Source organism: Ambystoma mexicanum, chromosome 7p (assembly GCF_040938575.1).
Source record: "Ambystoma mexicanum isolate Mex_15411 chromosome 7p, UKY_AmexF1_1, whole genome shotgun sequence".
Lineage (NCBI taxonomy): Eukaryota > Metazoa > Chordata > Amphibia > Caudata > Ambystomatidae > Ambystoma > Ambystoma mexicanum.
In genome coordinates, this window is record NC_090939.1 from 755,779,987 (window position 1) to 755,794,849 (window position 14,863).

Genomic DNA, 14,863 nt, shown 5'->3' on the forward strand with positions numbered 1-14,863 from the left:
GGGAAGCAGGGGAGGCCCCTTTTTAAGCAGCAGGAGGTGCGTGTGCCAGGAGACTGCCGCCGTGAGGAAATCATCACACCAGGAAACGTGGAAGGCTGGCTGAGGTGTATCGGGCAGAGAGTGTGCTAGTTTGGCTGCTGCTGGGAGGAGCGCCGTCTCACGAGGCAGCCCTCCAAGTGAGGGCGCGGGGCACAGGCCGGCATACGTTCCATTCGCAGCAGCACCCTAGTACGGTTGGAATCAGCTGTACAGCGAGGGCCGCAGGCTCCACGTCCCACTTCTTACATAGTGAGGGTGAAGTGTCACCAAGCGTAGCTGGGTGATGGTCCGCGGCAGATTGTTTTGGGACCATAGAATACATGGTGGCAAGGTCGGAGCAACGAATGCAACCAGAGGACCACGTGGAGCAACGTTAGCACGCCAGACTCCAGATCAGAGGGCTGCGTGTTCAGATCACGTTGGGGGTCACTTTCACAGTTCCCAAAGCCCTCAGCAAAAGCAAAAGATGGAGACACAAGGGGCAGGCAAACCAAGAGGAAGCAGTGCAGAAAAAGACCAAGCAATGTATGCAAATGGCAAGGATGGCAGCAGCCAGACAAGGGGCCAACCGGTTACAAAAAGTTGCAACAGAGCTGGAAGGTGGAGTATCTGGACCTTTCAAGGGACAGGTCGCAGTCCCAATTGTTATGGAGCTGGCTATGCAGGAGCTGATTGCAATGGGAAAATAGGGGCCAAGAGGAGGAGGAGGAGGAGAAGGAGGAGGAGGAGGACACTGATGGCGAAGGCAAAGACAATCAGGCAACAAACTGCAGCCGCCAAGAAAAGAAGCTGGGAAAACAAATGGGGGAGACGGAGGTAGAGGGAAGAAGCAGGGGCCTGTTGCCACTCTGGTAGCCCCTGCTGTAGATGTTCCAAGGGTGAGCAGCAGAGGACCCAACCCGCATGCAGCCATCACGGCAGTGGAGGCACCAGAGGGAACTGCATCCTTTGAGCAAGCGAAAGGTATAGTAATGAAGTGCTTGCAAGCATGGGGCAATGGGGTTAATGGGCAAATGCAGTGTGGGGAACGCTAATGCGTTTAACAAAGTAGGGAGGAATGTAGAATCTGTTCACCAGCACAGGGATTCTCAGAGGGGGGCGGTTAATGGCCTAGAAGGGGCTTCTGGCGCTGGCACACCAGGGAAAGTAGGTAGCGTGCCCGGGATACTGCTGCAAGAGGTAGTCACGCAGCTACAGCAGGTGCCCACAAAGGCATCCAGCGGTCAGGGACAAGGGGTGGTGTCAGGGAATTGTCCCAATTATGGGAGAGGGATGCCAGGGTTTGCACCAGTGCGGGCATAGGGGAACGCGTTAGTGTGGCATATCCCAACACTGTTCAAGGAAAGGATCTGGCAAAAAGAATGATATTTTATATAGCGACCTTAATAGTGGAGGCTGCGGTATAAATAATCCTGTTGCCTATCGCATCCAGCTTCTTCCGCTCCTGGTCAACGGGCACCATGGCGGCGGCAGGGTCTACAAAGTCAGGAGAAGGCTGGGCCCTCAAGCACTTGGGGGCCGAGTCCGGAAGCCTGTACTTCTCGATCCTATCCCGCTTGGGAGACTCAGTGCTCTGAGTTTATCAGGGCCAAGCCCTCCTCCCAGACATCCTGCAAGTGAACGGACATGATGGTCTTCCGTCTGGACTTGCAGAGCTGGACGAGGAATCCCTCCTTCTTAGTCTCTTCAGGAACGATTAAAGAAGTCCAAGAACATGAACATAATGGCATGAAAGGAACCAACCTCATCAGTGGAGAGGCCCTTGTAGTCCCGTCCGCACCAAACGGTTCGCTGTCCAAAGTCATCGGCCTCGTCAGTGTTCGTCACCGTAGTAGCTGTATCTGTGCCCATGCCCGTGTGCGGTGGCATCTCCTCAGCAGGAGTCAAACTGCGATGCAGTAGTGTTGGTTGATGCCTCGGGCCCGCTGGGCCTTTCGACTTACACTTGGGCCGGGGTGGGCTCCCAGATGAGGCAGGCTCCCGTGTGGGGGGCAGGCTTTGCTGGATTTCCAACACTAGTGTGTGCAGGGTCATCAGTATATCCAATGGCATGTTCCTTGGCAGAGGAGTGAGAGGAGCAGGATCCAGGCTGATGCATTTCCTTGGGCAGGGGTGAGAACTGGGCTCAGCCTGTGGGGACCCCCCTCTGGACACTGCCCCACGACCCCCTTCATGGTCCGAATAATAGTCCTCAGGCAGATTATTGTTGCCTTCATCAGAACTTGAATAAATCTGCGCCAGTTTCTCTTAGGGTCAGTAGGCAGGATCCATCGCCTTCTCCAGAGCCTTCTGAAGTTGAGTGGCGAGAGGAGTTGTCCCGATACCTGGGGTGCCAGCGGCCTTAGTTGGAACTGTTGCAGCCGCTATATGCAATAGTGGCAGGGACAGTCGCAGATTGGCCACAGTCGTGACAGTGGACACCACCTTCATGGCCAGGTCCCCTTTCGACGAAGAAGTGATGGTCGTCCACAAGGTGGTTGCAGAAGCCTTAGTCGACGGGGTCGTGATAGTCGACAATCAAGTGGTTGTTGTCTTGGGAGGCTGAGAAGCCGATGGAGTCGCTGACTTGGACGATGTCATCACTGACAGGGTCAAAGAAGGGCCACCTGCAGATGTCGGTTTGTCCTCAGATGGCAAGCAAAGCTTTGAAGGAGTCAGGAACTTACTCTTAGATGGGGGGTGGGGCGGGGGAACCCATCAAAGGGTATGCTAACCGTGGAAATAGTCTGCGACTGCGACCGCGTCCTCCCCGAGCTGGGAACCGCATCTGCAGTGAACCAAAGGGGATTGCCTTCGCGAAGCCTTGCCTTCTTTTGGACCCCCGAGAGAGGGGCGTCCTCAAAAGACCTCAACCTCTTTTCTGAGGGAGTACACATGCGGGACCAGCCGGTCCTGGGTGAGGCATGACCGTGCCTGGAAGCAGAGTCAGAGACCTTCCCCGACTAGAGCCACGAAGACCTTGCATCCCCTCCTCATCATGGTCCGGATGCAGGCAATATAAACATTTATGGCGCCGATTCTCGACATACACATTTCTCAATCCACATTTTGCGCAGAGTTTGAAGCAGCACCTCTTCTCCTAGGCTCGAACTAGGCCCAAGCCCATGCCTTCTCGAAACTTTGATGGAAGATCCGCAATGTAATTTGATCTTCGCCGACAACGGGTCCCCGCTGCCGGTAATCGAACTTCGGTCAAACGATGAAGCAAAACAAAAAAAAAAAAAAAATCAAAAAGACATAAAATAGCTTGGAGAGCAAGAAGAGGACGCTCAACACTGAAGGATGGAGTAAAAATATGAAGATGGCCACTATGGGTGGAGCTTAGGGAAAGCACTGTCATTGTATGGGGGCAGTATGACCTAGAGTACAGTGATTGGTTTAGAGGAGAAATGCAGTTTTCAGGCTTTCTACCTGATGACTGGGAATATTCTGCTGGAGAACTGTGTTTACATGTGAAAAGGGCAGAGAGCCAAACAAGACCCCAATAACATATGAGCAAAAGGATTGCAGATGTGGGGCTGGGGGGGGGGCATAAAACAGATATACCAAACCAAAAGGGGGAATATGTATTTGTGAAAGTAAAGAGAAACTTTGATGAACGCGAGAAAAGTCCTGGCAAGAGAAGCAAAACAGGCATTTTAAAGTATACAAGTGAAGTCCTGGCAAGAAGCATATCAGGCATTTGAAAATACACAGTCCTGGCAGGAGAGTATACCAGGCAGCTGGAAGAGAAGGTATTTTGAGCCAAGAGGAAACTTGTGTTAAAGAAAGACCATCAAAGACAAAGTTTACCTAACACGAGTATTGTGGGACAAGAAAAGACAAAGAACTGTTCGACAAAAATACATTTTTTAAGCATTCAAGAATCCAGGGGAAGGAGTCACCCTCTGGAGTCAAGGTTTTTCCACCTTGAAGACTACTAAGTTGGAGCTATTCTATTTTTATTTATGAAAACCTTTGTCAATATCAGGTTGAAGGCATTTCCCTTACAGCTTTGTTGTTTCGTTTGTAGTGTGAAGGTCAGGATCAGCAACGTTTGGACACAAGGCCGGCTTTTGATTTTGGACATCCTGACACCGACCGTTCCTTAGTTTATTGTTTTTTTTTTTTTTTTTTTTTTTAAGGTAGGGAATTCCTCTTAGAGAAGGGCTAGAGAGGCGTTTTCCCAACCCATAACATTTAATAAAAGTCTTTAACCAAAAACGACAACTTTGTGCCTGGCTTTCTTTTATGACTCCTCAAATACAGTGCATGAGAAATTGAATGTATGAGAGAACCGTATGTATAGTATCAAAAGGGAAAGAGGAAAGGGAAAGGAATTTTCCTTAAACTTGTGAAAGCCTATAAAGTGGAGAAACTCAAGCGAGAGGTTGTACAAGTTGAAGTTGTACAGTACAGTACAGTCTTGGAAGGAAAGCACGGGTGGACAAGAGGAACATCCCCATCTCTGTTGAAAAAGTGTAACATCTAGAAGAACTTTGTTATTCCTTTTCTTTCTGCAGGTTAAAAACCCTTTACGTTTTGGAACTCTGAAGGAAAGCTACGAGGGGATAGCTTATGTAAAATCCCCTTGTACACAGAAGGTAAAGGTCAGCTTAGAGTTTGTACACAGGAAATAGGACACTTTAGTTTGACATCCTGACACAGACGTTCCTTCATATTTTTTTTGAGGCAGAGAATCCCCTCCTAGGATTAGGAATAGATAGGATTTCGCACCACCCCTCCCTGTTGAAAACAAAAACCATAAGGCAGATTGAAACCGATTACTTGAGTCTTACTCTTGGTCCCTTACACTATTTTCTGACAATATTATATGGACTTTAACAAACCCCCAAAAATCCTTGCCCATCATAGAGAAAGAGCTCCACTGTCATAGTCGGGTGTCCGTCTTTATCTGGCAAAGTCTGAATTTTGGGGCTCACAAGGACCTCACTGGAGCCCAAGTTTCCATGTGTTTGGGCTCCAAAGAAGATAACCTATTTGGGAGTGAAAATCCCTGCTAATCTTAGGGATCTTTACAAAGCCAACTATCCGTCCCTTTTCACGAAATTGAGGAATTTGTATAAAGGGAATTCACTAAAACTGTCCTGGTTTGGCAGAATGGCAATTGTAGAAATTAACATACTTCCTCTGCTTCTCTATTTCTTCCAGCCAATCCATGTCCCCAACTCTAAAGCCACTCTTGAGGAGTGCGAGTCAATCCTAGTAAAGGTTTTGTGGGGAAGATGGGCACCTAAGGTTAATAAGCACACTTTCTATGAGACTAGCGACAAGAGGGACTTGCGTTCCCAAAGCGCTTACTATCAGGTGGCTCAGATACGTCAGATGATTGAGTGGGTACAAAAATACCTGAGCGAAGTCTGGGTGTTCATGGAACAAACGGTTTCAGGTTGTCATCTCTGGAAGCAACCCTGGCTATCTCACCTACAACGAGCACCAAGTGTATACTATAACCCGGTGACTAAGGCCACTCTTGAAATTTGGGATGGGAATCATTAAGTTGCGGGGCTCCACCACTTTCCCTTCCTCCTTCACACCATTCATACAGAACAGCGACTTTGCTCTGGGCAGTACTGAGTCAGGATTGGAGGTGGGGCGAGAGGATGTGGCAAGATGAGAGATGTGTTCTCGGTGGGGGGCGGGAGGGGATACGCTCCTATGAGAATTGTAAAGCAGTCCTGGGCCTGGAAGAGGGGGACAGATTCTGATATCTTCACCTGAAACTGGGTCCTTCAGCCACCCCCCGCCCCCCCACAAACAAAGTAGATGCCACTAGAACCCTTATCCCATTGGTATCCATCTTCCAATAGTTGATAGAATCAAGGGGCAGGATCTCAAAGCTTTACAAAGCGGAAAATGCACTTACCACGCCTGAGCGACAACCTTACTATGCAGAATGGGAAAGAGGTGGGACATGGGAGGAGATATATGGATCATCAACCACCTCTTTCTGCTCACACCTGGCAGAGACGCAAACAAAGATTCTCGCTATATGGTACCGGACGCCAGCTAGATTGATAGCAAGCAACCCCCATATATCAGAAGTGACCAAGTGGGAATGCCATTACACATTTTATGGGGCTGTCCAATTATACAGAGCTTATGGCTCAAAGTCAGATCTAGACTAAAGGAAATGGCAAATTTTGAGGTGCCGAACGATCCTCCGATATGAGTCCATACAGGGAGTTATTCACCTCAGATACGCCAACCTTGTCGCCCACCTGTTGTGGTGGTGAAAACTTCAATTTTGCAAAACTGGAAAAAGACAGGACGCCCCCAACATTTACAATCTGGTTAGACCAAGCCTGGCACGTATTAGCAATGGTAATAGGACCCGTTTTTAGATTATATGAAGAAGGATTACAATGGACTCTCTTGCCCTAGTAAGTTAAGATCGATGAACTTAATAGAACTGCCCATAGAGATGTGTGTTCCATAACGATTGTTGTGTCTCTGTCACCACGTATACGAGAAGTGTTTATCAAGATGATCTTGTGTTAAGCAGAGGGTGCGGGGAGGAGGGAGGGTGGTACACATGTAAAGCTTGTTGCTTTACAATTGTATATGGCGATATTGCAGGCATGAGCAAAGATGTTAAAAACTATAAACATTTATGTGTAAAAATACACAAACTTTGTAGGCGTGGCATGAGAGCCATTGCACGTGTTATGGGCCTCAAAGACCAAGATAAGGAAAAAGAACGAGCACAGTGGAAGCATCTAATGCATTTTTATGGCCCATAACGCTTGGTACGGCTTCAGGTCCTATACTATAAAGCTATTAATACCCGCCTCACTTTCCCCAAAGTAATGGAGAAGGGACAAGAAGCAATTAAGTGGAGGAAAAAGATGTTTATTCTGGGTAATGTGGCAAGCAAGTAGTGGTGGTGGTTACTGCACCACCACCCTTTTAAATCTCTGAATCATTTACTATCCATGTCTCTTGGTGTTACGGAGGTCATTGGGCCGGTCCTCTGCATCACGCTGGCGAAGCTTGTGGTTCATCAAGATTTTTCAATGGGTATACATTAATATTACAGAATAGGGAATATCAAAGAATATTTTTCACAAATCGTCTTTACCAAAACAAATACTGAATTTGTATTATCCCCCCACCAAATAAAAAAAAGTCAGTAAAAATGTTTAGTTAAAAAAGTTTACATTATTCAAATATCACAACGTACAGACAATGCTAATGAGGAGCCTGCAAGGAATATGGGCACAGGATGAGGGAGCTGAAGCAAGCTGAGGAAAGCCTGAAGCACCCATAGTATAACGATGGCAGCACAGGGAAGCATAGCGAGAGGGACTGGACAATTTGTGAACTATACGAACTGGTTTAGCAAAGTGAGGTCATAAAGCTGCATTCCAGATCAATTCTTTGATTGGTCTCCTTTTTACTATGGTGAAGTCCATGTAAGCACCCCACAGAACCAACCGTGTTGTTGGATACTCCATTATAAAACCAAGTACAAATAAAATCTAACTTTTTATTTGTCCGAAGAACAATTCTAAGCTCTCCCCCAACTCCTGTAACAACTCCATTGGTTTACTAGGCTTTTAGAGGGTCACCAGAGTACAGTGTATGAGATGCAGTATATTTATTTATTTATTTTTAAAAAGGTAAACTGCTGTAGTGTGGTACCTCATCCAGCAACAGCGTTCCGTGTTCTGGTACTGGGGTCAAGATGTACAGATTCAGCAACCCTCTCCAACTGGGATAGTGGCAATCAATATTACATTATTCTGATCCTTGCGTGCGCAGGGAATCGTGACCATCCTGCTGGATCCAGAGAGTAAAGAAGCATGTCCGCTCTACTCTGCTGAGGGGACATGCTTTAGTGGCAACGTTTTCCAGGTGCTATACAAGCAGAACGGTGAGACGAAATGTTGTGTTCCAAGGCAACTCCCTTCATCTTCTTGTGTGCGGTTACCACATATTCCATAGCTGAGTGCACATATGGAACAAGTTAATTACCTGTAACTGTTGTTCTCCAGCATGGGTCTGGCATGGATTCACATGCTCATGAATATTCCCTGTCGTCAGGCTGGGAATCCTCGCTAAAGAAAAAAATCAATTTCGTTTCTGAACTGCCTTTCTCCAAATAACCAATCACTGGTCTCTGGGTCATACTGCCCCCAGCCAATGACTGCCCTCTACGTAAGCCCTTCCTCTGGGAGCCATCTTCAGATTTGGTAGCATGTAGAGTGGCAGTAGGACCAAGAGAAGAGCTGCAGAGGGGTAGGAGGGAGGGTGCGCATGTGAATCCATGCCAGACCCATGCTGGAAAACAGTTACAGGTAAGTAACTAGTTCCTTCTCCAGCACGGGGTCTGGTATGGATTCACATGCTCATGAATACAAGAATACATAGCAGTACACACATGCACAACCACGGGAGGTGGCAAGGCTCAACATTAAGCATCTCTTACCTCCTCACCAGGCCCGCCTTCAGGAGAACAGGTTGCGCAGCACTGCCTGGCCGACTCTGGACTCCCCCCTGGAATCCCGGTCGACGCAGTAGAATCTTGTGAAGGTGTGCGTCAACCTCCACGTAGCAGCCCAGCAGATGTCGAGCAAGGGCACACCAGACAGGAACACCGTGGTAGCAGCAATCGCTCTGGTTGAATGGGCTCTCGGACAGCCGGGCAACGGTCTGTTTGCCAACCGGTGACAGTGCAGGATGCAGCCGGAGAGCCATCTGGAAATGGAAGCCTTCAAGAGGGCCTTCCCTTGGTTCACAGGTCCAAAGTTCACAAATAGCTGTGATGTCTTCTGACGGGTCTTCGTGCGGTCCACGTAGAACTTCAGCGCTCTAGCCACATCCAGCGAGTGCAAAGTCCTCTCGGCTGGCGACGGGAAGAAAACAGGTAACGCCAAGGGCTCGTTGAGATGGAAATCCGAAGGCACCTTGGGCATAAAGGAGGGGTGTGTCCTCAGAACTACCCTCGTCTCGTGGAATGTCAGGTATGGAGGTTTACAGGAGAGGGGCTGGATCTCTCCCACTCGTCGTGCGAAAGTGATGGCCACAAGAAACGCAGTCTTCCACGATAGGAATTTCAATGGTGCCGAATGCAGCGGCTCAAATGGCGGTCCCATGAGCCTGCTCAGCACCACGTTGAGCTCCCACACCAAGGCCGGACCCTTCACCGGCGGGAATGTCCGGAACAGTCCTTTCATGAACTCCTTCACCAGGCGATGGGACCACAGAGATGATCGCCCCCGAGTTCTGGTGTAGCGGGAAATCGTTGCTAGATGGATTTTGATGGAGGCATGAGCTAGCCCCGCCTTGGCTAGTGACAGTAGGTATGGCAGCACCTAGCCCCGCCTTGGCTAGCGACAGTAGGTATGGCAGCACTTGAGGGGCTGTAATCCGCAGAGGGTTAATCTTCTATGCACGGCACCAGACACAGAACCTCTTCCATTTGTGTCCATAGCACTTGAGGGTCGAGGACGCCCTGGCCTTTGCAAGCACCTCCTTGCAGTCCACTGGGATATCGTACCCTCCAAACTCTAGTGATGCAGGAGCCAGGCCTGCAAGTTCAGCGACCCCGGTCGTGGTGGAGGATGGCGCCTCCTTCTCTGGAGAGAAGATCCACGTCCGTCGGCAGTTTGACTGGGGGGGGGGGGGAGGGGTGCTGACATGTCCGAGAATCAGATCTGTCTCGGCCACGCCAGTGCGACGAGGATCATCCTGCACCGGGACCGTCTGAGTTGATAAGTCGCAGCAGCAACGGCGGGAACGCATACAGGTACAGGCCGTCCCAGGGGAGTGAGAAGGCATCGCCCATGCTCTCCAGCTGGGGAAACCTGCTGGTGAACCTCCGGCACTTGGCGTTCGTCGCGAATAGGTCAATCTGGGGATTGCCCCATCATCGGAATGGGAGATCTACTTGATCCTGCCGCAGTTACCACTCGTGGCACAAGCGCAGCTCCCTGCTGAGTGGGTCAGCGATGGTGTTCTTTATTCCTGCCAAATGGAAGGGTACCAAAAACATCCCTTGGGCGATGGCCCAGTGCCACAGATCCTGGGCCTCCTTGGATAGGGCTGGGGATCTGGTGCCTCCCAGCTTCTGGATGTAGAACATTGTGGTGGTGTTGTCGGTGAAGATCCTTACCACCTTGCCCTTGAGGGACGGAAGGAACGACCTGAGGGCCTAGAACATGACTCGGAGCTCCAGGACATTGATGTGTAGGGACCTCTCCTCCGGAAGCCAAAGGCCTCTTGCTTGTAGATCTCCGGTGTGCGCTCCCCATCCCTCCAGGGAGGCGTCTGTCATCACCGTTTCCTGATGAGCCGGGGTCTGGAAGTCCATACCCGCCGCCAGATGCGTGTGGGTGCCCCACCACTGGATCGCTTGGCGGAAGGTCTCGTTGAGCGAGATCCTGTCTTTGAAGCTGCCCGCTGCCTGCATCCAGCGGTCGTCGAGGAACTCCTGTAGTGGTCGCATTCGCAGTCTGCATAGGTCATGAGGTAGATGCACGAGGACATCATGCCGAGCAGGGACTCCATGGACCTTACCCTGGCCACGTCCATGGTCGACAGCCGTTGCGCCTTGCCCAGGATGGCCTTCGTCCTTTCCTCCAACGGAGAAGCCAATCGCGCCACTGTGTCGAGCCTGGCCCCCAGGAACAGGGCGACTTGCGACAGTACCAAGTGGGATTTAGCAAAGTTGATCAAAAATCCCAGATCCGTGAGCAGTTGAACAGTCTTCGCCGTGTGATCGACGGAGAGTTCTCTTTACCTTGCTCGGATGAGCCAATCGTCCAGGTAGGGGTGGACGTGTATCCCCTGCAGGCGCAACCACGCCGCCACTGGTGCTAGGCACTTGGTGAATACCCTGGGCGCCGACTTCAATCCGAAGGGAAGGGCCTTGAACTGATAGTGTCGCCCTTGGACCATGAATCGCAGGAATTTTCGATGTCCTTTTAGAATGGAGATGTGAACGTAGGCATCCTCCAAGTCCAGCGACGATAGGAAGTCGCCTTCCTCCAGCTGTCCCAGCACATGCTGGAGGATGACCATCCGGAACTTCTGGGACTTGATGTACCTGTTTAGACGACGAAGATCCAGGATGGGTCGCCAACCGCCGGTCTTTTTCCTTACGAGGAAGTATCTTGAGTACACTCCGGAGCCTCTTTGGGACGAGCTTGATGGCGCCCTTTTCTTTTTTTTTTTTTTTAAGCATCGCCCGTACCTCCAGCAGCAGTTGAGGGACGTGGTTTTCCTTCCTGGCCACAGGTGGAATACGGGGACACTTCCTTAGAAATTCCAGAGTGTGCCCGCGGGCCAGGGCATCCAGCACCCAACGGTCAGTGGAGATGGGACTCCCACAAGCTGACGAAATTCGCCAGCCGCCCTCCCACCAGGGTGCTCAGGTGGGGGCCCGACTCTACGGCCGGTTCAGTCCTGCTTGGCCGCAACCTTGCCGCCTTGGCGATGACGAGATCCTCCTGTATTGCCACATCCTCTGTAGGCTTCCTGCGACGAGGAGCCGGCCGCCTGGCGGTCCGACGAGGCGCTGCCGCCGAATCCTTTGGAGGCACCTTGCTTGCCTCCGGAGTTCTGAAAGGACAGCTGTCGTTGTTGAAGAACACCCAAGGCCCGAGCCGTCTGTCTTGATGGCCTGCAGTGACTCGTCCACTGTCTTGCCGAACAGGTTGTTCCCGTCGAAGGGCATGTCCAGAACCCTGGTCTGCACGTCCTGGGGGAAATCGGTTGCTTTGAGCCAGTCGCGCCGACGAAGGCAAACGCGTTGCCCATCTGGCGAAAACCGGTGTCAGCAATGTCCGTGGCCACCATAATGGCATGGTCTGAAGCCACCTCACCTTCCTGTAGGATTTCCAGGGCCTCAGCCCTCTTGTCGTCCGGGAGGAAGTCCAGCAGGGGAGCGATCTTAAACCACAGCTCCCTGTCGTAGCGTGCCACAATCGCGAGGGCGTTGGCCGCTTTAATAGTCGTCGCCGCCGACAAGATGCCCCGCTGTCCCATGTCGTCCAGTTTCTTCCCCTCGCCGTCCGGCGGGGAAATCGAAGCTGAAGCCGTCGCCCCAGTCGCTTTCTTCTTGGGCGCTGCAGAGACGACCGAATCCGGAGACGGCTGCGCCCCAAGGCACATGGGGGCAGAGATCGGGACCCGGTACTTTTTCTCGTACCGGTCCCTCTTAGTAGGAGCCGTGGACGGGTTCACCCCTCGTCCCAGATGTCATCCAGTAATTGAACTGAGAGGACCGTCTTCCTCTTGGCCTCACACCGTTGGTAGAGGAAACCTTCCTTCTTCTGTTCCACGCCCTGAAGATCATGGCGTGGAAGAGCCAATTTCGTCGGGCGGGGAGGCCCGAGCGGGTGGTGATGGAAGGTCCATTCCGTCGTCACCACCGTCGTCGTCGTCGTCATCTGTCCCCGTCTTCGCTGTCTCCGTTCCAGTCTCATGCCTCGGAACAGGGGAAGGAGATGAAGGCTGTGAAGGCTGGAAAGGGGGAGGGGGTGAGTTCTCCTCCGCTTGCTTGGTGGGCTTCCCGACGGTGGTAAGGGCAACCGTGTCCTTATCTCCGTACATAAGGCCTAAATCACCATCAAGATTGCTCCTGAGTTGTCTTGTGGCATAGGCACCGGCTGCGACAGAAGTGACGGTTCTGTCCCCTCCACGGCTCGCGGTTCCTCGTCGGCACCGCTGTCGGTTTCTTCGTCCGCCTCGTCGGATCCCTCCCGTGGGATCGGACCTCCTCGAACTTTGCGACGCCAGCCAGCTCCTCTTCAGAGGTGGTATCTGTGTCCGTAATGCCACCACCCCCCCCCTCTTTTTCCGCCTGGGGTTTCACGGGGATCTTATCGATGGGCTGAAAAGAGGATTCCCTCTGCAGTGGCAGGGAAACTCTAGGCCCCGAGGTCACCTCCACTGGGGTAGCCTGCACAGGCTACGGCAGGGCCGCCACGACTCCCTCGATCGAGGCCTTAGCCGGGTGAATCAGGGCCTTCGCGACTTTGGGTGCGCCTGAGGCCTTCACCTTGGGAGGAGGGTCACCGCCTCGCTCCCCCTCGGCTGTCTGTCGGGATCGACCAGGGGGTTCTCCCGAAGCTTACCCGGGTTCTCCGATTTCCTCTTCCGAGCCAAAGCGTTGGCTCGTGGTTGATGGCGTCGGTGATAATGCGTCCTGCCTGGCAGTTGAGGAGCCCGACCGATCGGCGCTCCCGGTGGCCCCGGACTCATAGTGCTTAACCTTTTGTAGGGCCCCAGTCGCCGGAGCGCCCTCAAAGGTCTTAGAAGACTGCTCGGACTTCTTCTCACCTGCTGCTGGGCTCTTCCCTTCCAGCCAGTTGGTGAGTCGGATACAACGATCCTTCATAGTCCGTTCGGGCATGTTCTTGCAAAACGCACAGTCCTTCTCCACGTGCGTTTTGTCTTTGTGAAGGCAGTAGAGGCATGGAGAATGCTCATCCTCCTTGAAGACATTCTGTAATCCGCATCCAGGGCAGCTCCTGAACAGCTTGGATCCGGACGTCGCGTTTCCTTTGTCCTGGGCCATGTCCACGCGGGGTAGGCCTCAAAGATCTTCCGGAATCATCCAAGAAGCGAAACTCGACGTAAACTTCGCCCTTGAAGGGCGTAGGAAATTCCGAAACGGGTCCCCGTTGATCGGAAGTAGAAACGGTGGAGATTGAGGCTCGATTGACAGAAAAATGAGGTTAAACTCTTTGAAAAAAAACAAAAAAAAACAAAACAAAAACAAAAAAAATTATAATTGCAAAACGCAGTAAAAGCTCGAGAGCTATAGCACGAGGACTCCCTGAACGTGCAGTAAAAATCTGAAGATGGCTGCCAGAGAGGGGCTTAAGTAGAGGGCAGTCATTGGCTGGGGGCAGTAAGACCCAGAGACCAGCGATTGGTTATTAGGAGAAAGATGGTTTTCTTTACCGAGGATTCCCAGCCTGACGACGGGGAATATTTATGAGCATGTGAATCCAGGCTGGGTAAACAGAGGCCTTATAAGTACAGCTTGACCAATGAATTAACAAGGATGATGTCTGTATAGTAGCTACAGGAACTGTTGTGCTGAGAAGCAGCTTGTTTGGTCTACATTTACCTAAAAGGTGCATCGACATTGGTCCGCCACACAGAGCTTAAGCTTTGGGATATGATTTAATGTCTTTGTGTTTTCTAGAAACATGCATGAAAGGGAGCACTGGCAAATCCTCCATGGCATATTGGCGATTATAACTTTAGTGATTAATTTATGGGTCTTTGTTGCAATGTATATGCAAGGCTCCCTGTCACAGGGTCACCCGAGGCATTATTACATGTCTTGCACAATGACCCACCATGATGGGCTCGAATTATATTTGAATACACTGAGGAGTTCTTGTTCCCACCATGGAGTTGCTACTTTATTTCTATGCAATTTTCCCGAATGTATGGATATTTATGTGGCAAGATGGTATTTTGACAAAGTAATAAAATTTAGTGCAGTGATAAAATCTAAAAGGTCACCTGAGAACCCCCCCCCCCCACACCCCCCTCCCGCACTGACAAGTCTGATGTGGGTTCTCTGCCTTTTAGAACAAAGGGGTCACAAGCACTTACTATCAAGTGCTTAATGGACTACACATGAAGTGAATAATCTATGTAGTGCAATTCGTGTGTGCACCTCAGGCAGGAATAAGCATGAAGCGCATCCATTTACCTAGTTGATATTAAAAGATTGTGGTTGTGAAAGCCACGCCCTCTAAACGTGCCAGCAGGGCTGATGTGCTTAAGAATTTCTCTCAGAAGTGTGGTTAAGGGTCTGTGTCTAAAGCACAGAAAGGCAGGGGTGAATCCCTAAAAG

General features: G+C 51.1%; 1 protein-coding gene across 3 annotated transcripts in view; it reads right to left on the reverse strand.

The window, feature by feature from the left end:
* Window positions 1-14,863, reverse strand: part of LOC138526302 (LIM and senescent cell antigen-like-containing domain protein 1) — a 548,584-nt gene that overhangs the window by 451,119 nt on the left and 82,602 nt on the right. The window lies entirely within an intron of this gene.